The 15,222-nt window shown below is 40.0% G+C and overlaps 1 long non-coding RNA gene across 1 annotated transcript; it reads left to right on the forward strand.

The window, feature by feature from the left end:
* Positions 1 to 699: 699 nt before the first annotated feature.
* LOC116408302 lies at positions 700 to 3,393 on the forward strand. The gene is made up of 3 exons (XR_004220859.1): positions 700 to 986; positions 2,378 to 2,434; positions 2,598 to 3,393. It is a non-coding gene; the product is annotated as an uncharacterized LOC116408302 (long non-coding RNA).
* The last annotated feature ends 11,829 nt before the right edge of the window (positions 3,394 to 15,222 follow it).

The following is a 15,222-nucleotide window of genomic DNA, read 5'->3' on the forward strand; positions in this document are numbered from 1 at the left end:
TGTTATTACTGTGAGAATGGCAGCAGGTTAAATTTCCCCATTGAAAGTCAATAGGTAAAATCTGGCTGTTGGTTGCTCCGCCCACTTTTTCTAACCTTGAACTGCCTAATTCTGCAAAGTTTGGGGACCTTGGTGTTATTACTGTGAGAATGGCAACATGTAACACATAGTAACATAGTAAGTTAGGTTGAAAAAAGACATAAACCATAATGCCTATATATAACCTGCCTAACTGCATGCTGAATTCCCTCCATTGAAAGTCAAAAGGTGAAATCTGATTGGCTGTTCATAGTTCCGCCTACTTTTGGGCATCCAACAAATATCATATTTTTAGCCTGACCCCATGACTATGTGATTCAAGTTTGGGGAGTGTAGCCTCAAAGCTGTAAGATTGGCAGCAGTTTGAATTTCCACATTAAAGTCAATGGGTGAAATTTGATTGGCTGTTGTTGACTCTTGTCACAAATGTTGCTGTTTCTTTTGGAGTGACCCCATTATTATGTTATCCAAGTTTGGGGGGTGTAGCTTCAAAGCTGCAAGGGTGGCAGCAGCTTGAAAATCTTTCCTGTCAAAGTCAATGGAAAAATTGGGGTGTTCAAAGCGGCGCCACAAAAAGATGGGGGGGCAGGATCGCTTAAAAAAGCACAAGCAGCCTGCTCCACTATAGGGCGAAGAAGTGTGGGGAGTTTGGGTGTTGTACCCCTAAAACTGTAGGAGGAGTAGTGTTTAGAAAATGAGGGGGCGAACAGAATGTGTTACCCTGAGATAGCATGAAGCTAAACCTTCCCACACTCCAATAGAGAGGCTGAGGAATTTTCTGGATAATTAGGGCATGAGGAGAAACTGAAATACTCAATTTCAGAGCAAAACCATGCCTGGTGAAAAATTTCGCTAATCACTAGTAATGTTTCTTTTTGTCCCTATAGAAAGAATCAACAATCAACATGTGGCGTTTAATCTGTGTGTGTTTCCCTGGTTTATGCAGGGTAAGGCCTTGTTTTTTCACTGTAATATCTGGCATGAAATCCTCTAATAAAAAACTCTATTACTTGATAATAAATGTTATCCTGTTTAGGACCCTTGAAAGTGGGCATTGACAGTTGGTAATACTGAACAAGATACAGATAGATTGCTAGCAGTTCAGACTAACTCTACCTGAATATATCTGTGTATTGTGCTACAATCTCTAGTTCTGTTATAGAACAATACTTACATATATGGTTTATCATTCAGCTTTAGTATAGGGGATATAGGGCTTACTCTATGACATTTTTAGTTTTGCAACAAATCTATACAAATTTGACTAAATATGGAATCATCCACTGCAGCTTACTGAGTCAAATCTGAATCCTTGACTATTTCAATTTTCTATAAATCCCAATAACAACTCCTAAATGTAAGGGTTTTGGATTACGTTTAGCCAAGCGCTCAGGATTCCACCAAACCCTAATACTGATTTCTAATACATTTCTGGGCATAGTTTATTCTGTTCATAATATATTAATTATTAATATATTAGATTGAAATTTGAATGTACACATGATCCTGTATGCCTTGCTATATAATTCAGTATAACTGGAATGCAAATATTAAGATGAGATATATTAGGCTGTGTGATATATATGTGTATATATAATATATCAAGTTAAAATAAGTTGATAGAATAGCTACATTTATTCCTCTTAACCAGAAGCAGGAAATGGAACCAGCAGTAGAAATCTGCCAGGTAAGCATAAAATAGGGGAATAGCATCAAATACAATCACTTTATATTTTATGCAAGATTAGATTTTTGCGCCTTTACACAGAATTACATAACCTGCAACTTCTCTCTCTTCCCCTTTTGCCAGGGAATTCCTGGTGATGTTGAAATGTGAAAGTTAAAAAAATAAGAGCAAAATAAAAATATTTTAATGGCATATGAGACCAAGATTCACATGGGGATGGTAATTTGTTAGGTACACTCCCCCCCCCCCCCCCCCCCACGGACTAACTCTAGGGTTATGTTCTGCAGAGTTTGCCAGTTTATTTCTCCTTTGTTAGTGCTGTTCACTCCTTTTGAAAATATTGTCCTTTGGGTGCACACACACCTTCATTTACCACAGGAGATCACTTGCAACAAAAAATAAAATGGCAATTACAAACTCCGCAGGACATACCTAGCCCCCCCCCCCCCCCCGTTATACATGATTTTTTCAGGGTATTTTTAAAATTGATACAAAAAAATCATTCTGCCAGTTGGTCATACACTTTACAGTACTGTCCTTCTCTCTTGCATTTCTGTGGCTGCCAATAAACAATGTCATATCCATATTTCTGTTTGATTTACCATAATGAAGTTAATCATCACAGACCTTCTTTCTCTGCTTTTGTTACAGGGATGGCATCGTATTGAATGCCAAGAAGTGGCCATAAAAATAATAACGAACAGACAGGTAATGAGTCTTTGTAATATTACTATGATTATTTAAAACATTTTTGCAAAAGCATTTTGTTACACCTATGTTATCTGAGCTAAGTGCTCAGTTAATATAACAAATTGCCGAATTATTATGCACACACATGCTCCATCACTGAGAATGAACAATATTTCCTCAGAAGCAAACCACTGAATCGGGAACAAGATACTGAAGTTGATGACATCGACATGCACCATCTGCAGATAACCAGCTGGTGGAGACTAAGAAACCACCGAACTGGCTAAAGGAATGCTTCTGTGGCAGGATACGAACAGATCCCAGCAATATGGAACTAGGGTCGTCATTGGGGGTGGGACGGGGGCACAACTTTAGGGTCCCTAGCTGTTATATGTCTGCTGGGCCCCATTAGAAATGTTGGTTCCAATGACAGCCCTCCATGGAACACCCATGAATAAATCCAGGGGTGGATTTTCATTAAGGCTTGGGGAGGCTAAACCTAGTTTGGTCTTTGTCCATGTTGAGTATGATATTACTCAGTACTTAACCATTACAGTCTCTGGGCCCATAAGTTGGTAGCTCTTATGTAAGCCCATGTATGGGACACATTTCAGCCTGGTAATGCTGGAGTGCATTCTTAGACATAAATCCACCCGTGGGCCCAGTAATAGATGAATTACAACTGTTGCCAATGGTGCATCAAATGGGACTGAAACAGCTGTTTCTCCACTAGTGGAAAATTATTGGTGAATAAACTGTTCAGGTGACATTAGACTTCCCAAAATAAAAAATCACCCTCCGTCTATGAACAAATTCATCCTTTTCTCTGATGATTCAAATGTTTTCCTCTTGATGAACAACAGTCTATAAAGACTCAGAGACAAAGGAAAGAAATACAGAATTCAAAAGAGAACTTGAAGCTGTATGTGAGTACATCTGATGCTTAATCAGGTATCGAAATGTCATCTTTTAATAAATCCAGCATTTATTTTTGTCATTTTTTATTCTTCTTTATTTTGATAAACATGTTATTTTGTTAAATAGATTTTTAAAATGTAAATAAAGAATTTAAAAAATAATACAAGGAAACATGTATTCAGTGCATATATAATTACTTTATCTATGTATTCTGACATATTTATACAACACATGTTCTAGCACTGAGCTAACCATTGGCAGACCCAAGGCCACCATAATTTACATTTTGCCTTCTCATTCTCACATGAGCTAAAGGATATGTATATTTAAAATGCAGCAAGGGACAAGCCCTTTAAACATTGCAGCTATGAAAACTTCCACCACCTATAGGAAAGCTTGAAACTTCCACCACCTGTAGGAAAAGGGAAGAGTTAGTTCCAGTCATTTCTAAAATACAGGCAGGGTCGGACTGGGGGGTAAAGGGCCCAGGGGCCCTGCAGGTGCCCCCGCCGGCCGTGTCCCCTAATTCCCTCCTCGCCCCCCCCCTCGCAGGGCCCCTCACTCGACGTCCTCCCCCGAACGCGCTTAATTTAACGCGTCGGGGCAGGAGCGGTCGGGCAGGGGGAGCGCAGGTAAGTGTCGGGTCTGGGCCGCCGGGGCCCACCGGGATTTTTCCCGGTGTCCCAGCGGCCCAGTCCGACCCTGAATACAGGATTGGCACTCTTATCTCTAAGCAGTAGATGGGGGCCCAGCCTGATACCACTGAAACATTTTAACAGGCTACCTTCTAAACACTATTATATAGAAAGAAATATGAGTTAAAGGGCACCTAGATACTTAGGTACTTGTACCCATACTGTTACATCTAGTGTATAATATAGAAAAGACCACTAATAGGGCATTGCAGCTTGTGATATTGTTTGTGACCAATATGGTAGTGAGGTCCAGTCAATGTATGTGTAGAATATACACTTTATGGTATCCAAACACATTTGTGTTTCTTGGCTTGGGCTAGGTCCCTGGTTCTATTTAAGTAAAATGTGAGGCTATAGCACACAATGACATCTGGGGAAACTTAGCTGCTTCCTACTTTGTGACAACAGTTTGGGGAAGGTTCTTTCCTGTAACAGCACAATAATGCCCCTGCGCACAAGGTCCAAGTCCAAGCAGGCACAAATGCATGCCACGTGTATCTGTATGGCTCATGTTGAATCTAAATTTATACTGCATCTATGAATGACAAAGGTTTTATGATCATCATGAAAATTACTATTTGCAATCTTCTAAATCAAATCCTAATAAATGCACAGTTTATAACTTAAAGTGATAGCAGCTCTGTCTGAGGCATAGGGGCACATTTACTAACCCACGAACGGGCCGAATGCGTCCGATTGCGTTTTTTTCGTAATGATCGGTATTTTGGGATTTTTTCGTATTTTTTGAGATTTTTTCGGCGTCTTTACGATTTTTGCGAAAAAACGCGAGTTTTTCGTAGCCATTCCGAAAGTTGCGCAAAGTCGCGATTTGTTCGTAGCGTTAAAACTTGTGCGAAAAGTCGCGCCTTTTTCGTAGCGTTAAAACTTAAAAGGCGCGACTTTTCGCGCAAGTTTTAACGCTACGAAAAAATCGCGACTTTGCGCAACTTTCGGAATGGCTACGAAAAACTCGCGTTTTTTCGCAAAAATCGTAAAGACGCCGAAAAAATCGCAAAAAAAAAATACGAAAAAGTCGCAAAATGTTCGTTTCCAATCGGAATTTTTCCAATTCGGATTCGAATTCGTGTCTTAGTAAATCAGCCCCTTAGTCTAGAAATGTCAGAGCTATGAACCAAAATGAAGCAGGTATGAGTGCACTGCTAGAACTATTAAGGCCACAGTCACACGTGGCATACTGTCTGTTTCTCTCCATCTTCATTTTGTAGACTGGCAAAAATTAGCAGATCTGCCACCTCATTAGCTCTGCCAATGCATTTATAGTGCAAACTGCTCAGTAGCTCTGATGTGCACCCATAGCAGTCTGCTTTAGGTTTGTGCATCTGGGCAGTGCCGAATATCTTATCCAGGCAGCCCGAGGCCGCCCCCATTCACCATTCGACATTTAAACTCCTATACGGAGCAGTGGGGAGAGGTAAAAAAAAAGACAAAAGTCCATCAAGTTCAACCCCCAGTGCATAATGGTTTGGACCATTAAATCTAAGAGTACAATTCATCAATATAGGAAATTAAGGGTGATTTATAGAGAGCAAAGTATGTCTAATGTTTTTACTTTCTCACTCTTCCAATAACATTATTCCATGAATAGCATTTTTCAGCATTGGTGATTGGGTGAACACATCATTGCAGATAAAATATCAGATGAATCATGATGAATTTGATGGATTAAAAATTACTATATTTACAGCTTGTTAAATACTGGTACTGTATTGGCCTGACACATAACAAAGTAAGGATGTAGCGCCATCTAATGTACAGACAGAAAAAAGCATCTGCTGTGGGCATTTGATGATACATACAGTAGTGCCACAAATTGGCTGACAGAAGTCTGTGGGACAGTTCTAGTACTCACGAGACTATACCCTCACCAGTTATTCTAGTACTTTTCAACATTTTCTTATTTTTAAATTTTATAAAATCATTTCCCTTTTGTAGATTAGCTCATTGCTGCTGTGGGGCAGGATACTGACCAGTTGTTGATTCTGCAGGCAATAGAAATTGGAAGTTACTATACTTTTTGATTAAAATAAGAATCAGAGTAGCGTTACATCAATTTTATCAAGATTCAACCATGGGGGCCATTGTTTAGGGTTTTTGGAAGCTATAGTATTTCACCCCACTAGGTTATTGGTATCTCCTATGCAACTATGCGAATACAAAGAAATGACCATTAAAGGAAATGAATACTTAACCAACAGATAGTTTATATTATGTTAAGTGACCTATTAAAAAATCTTACCAAACTGGAATATATATATCAGTAAATATTGCCCTTTTACATCCTTTCTTTGGTCGACCATTTAGAGATTTGCTGTTTTATCTACGTTGAATACAAAAGAGTTAATAAAAATAAATGTTTAAGCTCAATGCCCTACCATAATGTGGGCTGAATGGCTTTTGTTTTGTTTTGTGTATATTTTTTATAGACAACAATATGACAAGTATGGCGAGTTATGTTCAACTATGTTTCCATAATATACGTCTCCTATAATCTAATAGTGGAAGTAATACTCCAACATTGCAGCTGCATAAGTTTCCATGTAGGAATAAAAGTACAGTGAATGGGTTTTATTGGTAGGAATACATACAATATTTATATGAGGCACAGATTTCAACACAGCCCTGTACACTAAAATTCTTGTAAGGTTAAGTTAGCCATACATAATGAGATCCGATCATTAACCAAAGGTTTTCTGCTGGGTTCCTGGCACTGAAGTCCCAGGCCGTCTGGAGGGACTGATTCAGCAGCTTTTATTGACTATGTATGGCCAGCTTTAGACCCTCGGCATTTTATGATGATGTCTGCACAGCCACTATCAGGGGGTGCTCCAGTCAGGAGCTTCATGGCAGAGAGCTGGCCCAAGTGAAAGTGCAATTAAAGGGTTGAGAAGGGTGTGGGGGTATAGGAGGGTTTAGGTAGATTGTAGGTGGGATTTGGCTTAGTAAATCATTATGATGTTCACAAGGGGCATTAATTTTCAGGTTAGGTTTGCACCAGACAGACAGGTAGGGGTCACTGGATCATATTATATAAAAGCGTAAGGAAAATACAATGTGGTGGCCACACATACAGAAAAGGCTTCTGATTCTTTAAATTCAAACCCTATTTACGAATACTGTCAGTTTATCTTACAATGATGCTGAAGTTCACATTAGGTTCAGACTATGAGTTTTCCCTGGCCACAGAAATATCATTTATAAAGTTTATGTTTCCATAGGGTTTGTAGGTGTTCAAAGTTATAAAAAGAAGTAGTAAATAGTAGTAATAATAAAAAAGTATACTATGGGCCAGATTTAAAGAGTAAAATTAGAGCTAGCAACAGTGAAATTCCTCTACTCACTATTCACTTTTAAGGGAATTTAAGAGGTGTATTCTCACTTTTACCCATTGATAATTCAGTCTTTAAAAATCCCATTGAAATAAACAGAGAGTGGGGCAATTTCACTGTGCAATCTCTAATTTCACTCCTTGATATGTGCCCCCATCATACATTAGGTCAGAAAAAGGAGACAAACTCTGGCATAGGACTGCTCCCACAGGCCTCTTTCCGTGTATTCCCACAACGCGTTGCATTATTTTTAATGTGGTAGTATTTGGGGTATCAGACAATGTTCCCTCTAGGCGGTGTGTTCATACGCATGTACACACATTTTAACAAGAAATTGTGGTGCACACAAGTGTGTTGGTCATAGCTGGGAAGGAATTAGACAGAACAAGTCAGGTTTCCAGGGTTAAATGTCTACACTGGGCTGCAGGGCATCAAACACGTATATTCACTGTAGCCATAGGGGTAACAGACAGGTCAGATATGAGAAAACACAAAAAATGAACAAAATCACAAAATGATTCCGAGCAAGTCGTGCAGCAGTCGTACTGAACTTTTAGAAATGCTTATAGATTCTCCAATAAAAATGATATTTTGAATGCATTTAAACGCGTGGCAGGGGTAAATACACACCTACTAATTTATAAAGCTTATGTTACCCTGAAAAATACAGGAAAAAAATGAAATGGGTATTTTATTTTTTGTTTTTTTAAAGTTAAAATAGTGGCAGAGAGTTACATCAGTGTTTGTAATTGCAATTAAAGCAGTATTTATTTCTCCTTTTCTGCATTGCTGCCTTTGACTCCTGGAATATCCTGCTGTTCTCTAGGCAAGACTCCAGTTCCCATAATGCTTTGCTTCTCTGAAGGTCAAAACCAGCCGGGCACATAATAGATAATAATAGTATCTAATACTACTTTAAGTAACAACTGCATTTACAAATAACTCCAGATCCAAAATGGTGCACATTGGAAAATTGCATAGCAGTTATTTAAAGCTTCTCCTCATATTAAAATGAACTTGCAAGCAGGAAAATTGTATGGTACTGAAAAGAATAAGAATTAGATATGCAAAGCCACAAGGTGGCAGTGTTATACTGGCACAATGCACACAAGTCTATGTAATGTTGCTGAACCATAGTCTAACATACCTGTAGGTAGAGCATTAGACATTGTGCAGGATTGAGGGGCAATAGGGCAGGTAATCTGCATCCCTAATTCTGAAAAAGCTCCCATTTAACAAGTGGATGCTAATAGAGTGTAATGATGCATACCTCCCAACATCTGAACAGCTGAAAGAGGCACACCATTAACCACAGCACAATGTTTTTGACATGCCTACTTTGTAGCTAAAACCCCAAAAATCCACACCCAGTTAACAAGACGCATCCCTTTTTCACAATTGGAATGACATGCAATTTGGTCCCCTCCTTTCATGCCATATTGTGGTCCCCAAGCATTTCATGACATTGTGGTTCCCAAGCATCTTATGACAGACATATTGGTGACCCCCAAATATTTTTTTACTACACACTTTGGCCCCTAAGCATTTCATGACATATATGGTGGTGAGCACAAAGTATTTCATAACAGTTAGAGTAGTGCTCCCTGTACTTTTGTCCCCAGGTGGATGTAGGGTTGCCAGGGGTGCAGCTGTAATGAGACTAGTTGAGAAACTCACCTCAGGTGGCAGCGCCCCTAAAGTTACAAGGGGTGGGAAAAAGCAGCAACTTTTGGGTTTCACTGTTCCAACTATTAACAACTGGAACGGAGCTGGATCTTCGGCACCAACAATGCTGATAGAAGCTGGTTAATGGCTTTTTTTTGGTGGCCCATGATTCTTGCAGCAAAATCTTTGGTTTCGCAAAAAATTTGCCGATGGTGAAAGTGGAATTTTGCTGCGATTCCATGCCTGGCAAAAAAATTCTCTTATCACTAGAGATGGAGATCTGAGTGATGGTTTGTAGGAAATTAATTTCTTGCCAAAGCCCAGCCAGCAGCTCATAGTTACCATAAATATGTAGCTAGAAGTGCTGACAGAGAATCCAAAAACATAAAAAGCTTCATTTGAAAAATCAAACACAAGTACAAAAAGCTAATTTAGATGCACAATTGAGCATGCGTTGATGCTACTCACAAAAGGTACTTACTTGTGCCTATACATGCTCCCAGCAACTTGGGGATACTCCTGGGGAGTGAGCCTCTGATCAGTGCGGTGCAAAATCCTGCATGGACTTAGGGAAACCTAGAACTATCACCAGCCTGGACATGGAGGAAATTTTGTGTCCTTGCAGGTGGATCAGGCACAAGTCACAGTTATTGTAGGATTATAGGAAATGCTGCATTGTGGGTAAAATATATTTATTACTGAAACGTAAATGCAGAATTTGTAGTATGATTCTTCAAACGAAGAGCATTCATTTTTGTAAATACAGGTATGGGATTTATTATCTAGAATGTTTGTGGCTTGTTTTCTGGATAAGGAATATTTCCATAGTTAGGAGCACCATTCCTTAGGGCTGTTTCAGAGCATTAGGAAACTAAATAGGATTGTTTTGCCAGCAATATGGATATGTGTTAACAATGCCATTCATTTGGGGGCAAAAATAACAGCATGCAGTATGTCCTTAAAAGAGAAGGAAAGATAAAAACTAAGTAAACTTTATCAGAAAGGTCTATGTAAATACAGCCATAAGCACTCACAGAAACGCTGCACGGAGTCTTTTATCAAAAGAAACACCCGGATTTATTGTCTCTTTTTTTGTAAACATGTTGTTTGGGGGTTTGACTTCCTCTCTCGGAAAAATCCTTCATTCCAGTGGCCAGAGTCTGCAAAGCTCTCTCCTGCCCCCCCTTCCCACAAGAATGCTAAGAACTCCCTCCCCCCCCCCTTAGGAATGTGTGATCTAAACTATAATGGCTAGACTGCAAACAGGAAGCTATTTAAAATGGCAGCTGCTTTCTTAAGCAAACAGAGAAAGCTTCTATGGCTCTTTACTCAAGTATGGCAATGCTTTCTGCAGAATAAATATATTGTTCTAGGTGGCACTAATTGGCAGTAAAATGCCAAAATGACTTTCCTTCTCCTTTAATGGGAATAGCACATAACATTATCTATTAAAGAAAAAAATCCTACATTGCACATCAAATATTTCCACATTCTTTAGTTAATTGGACTGTGACCTATTTTAGTTGCCCTTTTCTCCATAGCCATAGTTATGAAACAGTGACATGGCTGCTCAAAAGCAGGGTCAGTACCTATGGTTGGCCAGTCCTTGTCTCATAGGCAGTAAGAGTGATATTTAGGTATTTTTATGCAAATGTGTTGTATTACTATTGTATTGGCCATTTCTAAAACTATAGTGTCAATATTTGGAAATACTGTTATTTAAAATGATTCCACAAATCGGTGGGGGCTTTCACATAAGAATCCTGGAACCTACAGATTGTCTTTTTTTTGTTTTGTTTTGGTTGTTAATGTCTTGTTTGGAGTCATCAATAGTAACCTACAGATTAACAATAAAACACTGGCTATACCACAGATCTTGCTTTCTGTAAGACAAAAGTCTTGCAGTTTTTGCTATAACCCAGAGATCTGATTGGTTGCTAGGGAGTTGCTAGTCCTAGTGCTAGCACCAGGCCAAGTAGTATTAGTGCCCAAAACAAATCTTTACATAATTTGGATCTCCATACCTTTAGTCAACTAAAAAATAATTTAAACATTAAATAAACCCAATAGGATTGTTCAGCCTCATATAAGAATTAACTAAATCTTAGGACAGGGGTGGGCAAACTACGGCCCGCAGGCCACATCCGGCCCCTTGGCCTTTTTAATCCGGCCCGCCGACGACGCCAAGTCTCATCACGCGAGACTTGGTGTCATCAGCGGGCCGGAATTAAAGAGATGAAGGGGGCGTAACGCTGGCCTGGCCCTGCCCGCCCTGGCCCGGTCCGGCCCGGGGGTGAGTAAATGTGGCCCGTGAGCCAAAAAGTTTGCCCACCCCTGTCTTAGGATAAAGTGCAAGGTACTGTTTTATTATTACAGAGGGAAAGGAAATCATGTTTAAAATTTTAAATTATTTGATTATAATGGAGTCTATGGGAGAGGGCCTTCCTGTGATTCGGAGCTTTCTTTATAATGGGTTTCTGGATAACGGATCCTCTACCCATGCTATGCAGCCTGTCTGCTCACTATCCCCTCCACCCCTCTGGGTAGACACACACTACTTCTGCATGATCCCCAGGCTCTCACTTTCTCACTCCCCATGATCCCCACTATTGCTCCCATGCCTACCTACCCATAGTTCTGGCCCTGCTTGGTGCAAACTACTTTTTTTTTTAACTACATCGCCCCTGGCATACAGCTGGGCTTCCTAGTGCTTTATTTCATTACTTGCTTATATATAATTCATCGGATATTACGACTTCCAGGTCTCCATCTTCTCTTTTTGTTGGTATGAATTATTTTGTTTACCAGGTTTCATTAGATACAAAAATATACATTTTTGTTGTGCCATTTTCTTAAAGGTGATACAAAATCCTTTTGAGCACCTGTTATTTGTTTAATGAAATACATTTCTCAGTTCTTTGCAAAAGAACCAGCAGTAGCTCAGATTTCATATAATCTTACAAGTCTGTGACAGTCAGCAAGAACATAACTTTTAAAGAACAACATTGGTGACAGTTGAGAGCTATGTATGGTATTGTTGCTTTTTACCAAGGGCATTTTGTCTATGTGCCAGGCTACTAGATGTTGCATTACCATTCACCTTGTTTGGTGATGCTGGGATTTATAAATTAAAAACTTTGGGAAGCCTACAAGTTGCTTATTTCATATTACAGAATAAGTATAAATCAGTATACAAATTAGCAAAGAATGCAATAATATGAGGACTTTTACCAAGGATATTTGATTTTCCACAGTGGATGCACAGTGGCAGGGGTAGTTATTCTTGGGAGCCATTAGGTCTGCTGATTGGCCTTCATGGTCATATAACAGCTAATTGATATACACCTATTATGGAACAAGGTACAATCTATAGCACAAATACTGTTCCCTTATGATATGCCCATATTCAAAGATGATTCTTCAAACTGAATTTTGATCTCTAACCATTTTATAAGATAGGTAGTTTAGCACTGTAAATAAAATAGCTTAGGTTATGCTTGCATTTCAGCTGAACAAAGCAGCAATTGGATGCCAACTTTTATACCAGCACTGTTGCAAATATACAAAGCTCCCCGCCCTTCCACCTTTTGGTTCTATTTCTACAGCTAGGAATGCAGACTAGGCAACCGTGTTGTACAGTGACTGTCATTTCTTTCATTAAGGAACAGTTGCCTTGGTTCACAATATTAATTATTATTATTATTAACATTTATTTATAAAGCGCCAACATATTCCGCAGTGCTGTACAATAAGTGGGTTTCATACATTGGACATACAGAGTAACATATAAAACAATCAATAACCGATACAAGAGGTGAAGAGGGCCCTGCCCAAAAGAGCTTACAATCTACAAGGAGAAAGGGTTGAGACACAAGGTGTGGGAATCATATAATGATGAGTATACTTACTGTTCACTAATGGTTGGATAGCAGCCACGCTACAAACACACCTGGCACACCTGTAGGCACAAGGAGGGTTACTGTGTGTGCAGTGCTGTGCATGTTATTGGCATATTTAGAATATGCATGTTCCATCTAGAAATGCATCTCCCCTTGAACACTGGTACAATCCCAAACCAATATCCATATAGATGGAACCTGCTTTGTTCTAGGAGCACTTATCTCCCAAGGAAAGTACACAGCACTCATGTAATGGGTGTGATAATGACCTGTCTAAATGGACGTACATAGCCTTGCTCCATCTTAAAGATTCTTTTGTATGAACTTCTATTCCATGCAAAATGCTGAATTTATGTCACTTCTACTGCCTGGCTTCTGTTCCAATTTTCTAAGTTCTCAGAATGCCTGAAATGCTCCCAAGCTACTAATTCTTAAAATAGAGTGGGCAAATGTTAGCGGAATCAGCCAAGACCTGATTAGTAAGAATCCTTATGTGCTCGGCAGCCAACAACACTGGGGACTTGTGTTCTCCTCCTAATAACACTGTATGTGTCAGGATGCCATGTCCATATTTACTCACTTTAAATCCAGCCATTTAGCCTTACATTTCAGTATTGCAAAATCAATCCAAAAATATAACTTTATAACTTAGGCTTGCTTGTTAGAGTAGCACAAAGGAACTTGTCTGAAAAAATTAGATCTATTTTTATATCTATTATACCAATTTTTATAACATTGCTATAATATACAGCAGGCTTGTGTTGAAGCAGATGTTTCCATGCCAGTGTATATGCACAAGGGGCAAAATACGGACTGGCTGGCATCCATCTGTCAGTGCACAAGCAGTGGGATTTCAGCGCAAAAATGCATATTTTCATACTATACTAAACTTAACCACTTCAACTTAGTTTCCTATAGACTTGCTACCTAGTTATTGTATACAGGCTTAGCCTTAGAAATACAGGTTGTTTATGCTTGATGCAGGGGCGGGCCAAGCCGACCGGGCGCCCTAGGCAACCCGGTCGGCAAACTCCACCCGCCCCTCCGAACGGCGCATGCGCGCCAAAGCACAGGAGGCGGTGCAGGGGGGGCGGGGCGATTAGATCGGTCATTGCCTCCGCCGCTAATGACAAGCGGCGGAGGCAATGACAAAGTAGCACTAGGGGTAGGCAGGAGAGGCTCCTGTCTGGCGCCCCTCAATCGTTGCGGCCTAGGCAGCTGCCTCTTCTGCCTACCCCTAGTTCCGGCCCTGGCTTGATGACTTTGCCTCCCCTAAAAATATTTCTGTGGACGCCCATAAAAGTAACATGATCCTATGCATATTGTTCATGGAGCCCCCTTTCCCACACCACTCCAAAACACATAATCTTGCACAGTGAGGTGCTCAAGATACTCTCAGAAGAAACAGTTGACATTTAACACTGTCAGTAACCCACTCTGGTCAGTTTTACACATTGTTCTTATTGTAGCTTATCCACCTAGTGCAGGGGTGGGCAAACTTTTTGACACTGACATTGACATTGAAAATTTGACAGACGGGCCGTGCCGGGCCAGCATTATGCCGTTTCCGCTTGTCAGTCCCCAGACTGTCGGCGGGCCAGATTAAAAGGATCAACGGCCCGTAATTTGCACAGCCCTGACCTAACCTAGTGAGTTCTGGCAATAAACTAGGTGGAAAATAAATAGGCATGGAATACTTTATATCAAATATTTTTTATTGCCTTTCACAGCTCCTGCACTGATCAAATACCAATGCAAGGAGGGCAGTGCAGGGGTCAATGGCCTTGATCCTCTCACTGACATGATGCCTCACTGGGCTCTTGAGGGATGGAGCTGTGTCCCCAAATCAAATGCAGCGTTCAGTGTCAGATTACAGCAACAAAAGCCTGGGATGTTGTGGGTTACCTTGTGCCACTGGGAATTCTTTAAGGGGGGAGAATTCACAGAAGTGGAGATAGAGGATTGTGAATTTGGTGGCACATCCAACAATTCTATCTCCACTTTTATTTTGTCTCAATATCACCACTTGTGTTAATACATTTACTTGACACAAAGTGTGCCCAGTTGGAAATTTTTAAAGATTAAATGGTATAAATAGTAACCACAGGCATGCTTTTATTACCCTGCTGCCTACATGAGACCATAAATACGAAACCAAAAAGGGCATGCATTCAGGCACCGACAAGATATATGTAAAGCGAGAGCTTTATTTCAGCACACACTGAACAACAGTTTGTGGTTAGCCCATGGGTGACCAGTCGATGGGGAAGAAATAAAAACAA

This window comes from Xenopus tropicalis, chromosome 1 (genome assembly GCF_000004195.4).
Source record: "Xenopus tropicalis strain Nigerian chromosome 1, UCB_Xtro_10.0, whole genome shotgun sequence".
NCBI classification, from domain to species: domain Eukaryota; kingdom Metazoa; phylum Chordata; class Amphibia; order Anura; family Pipidae; genus Xenopus; species Xenopus tropicalis.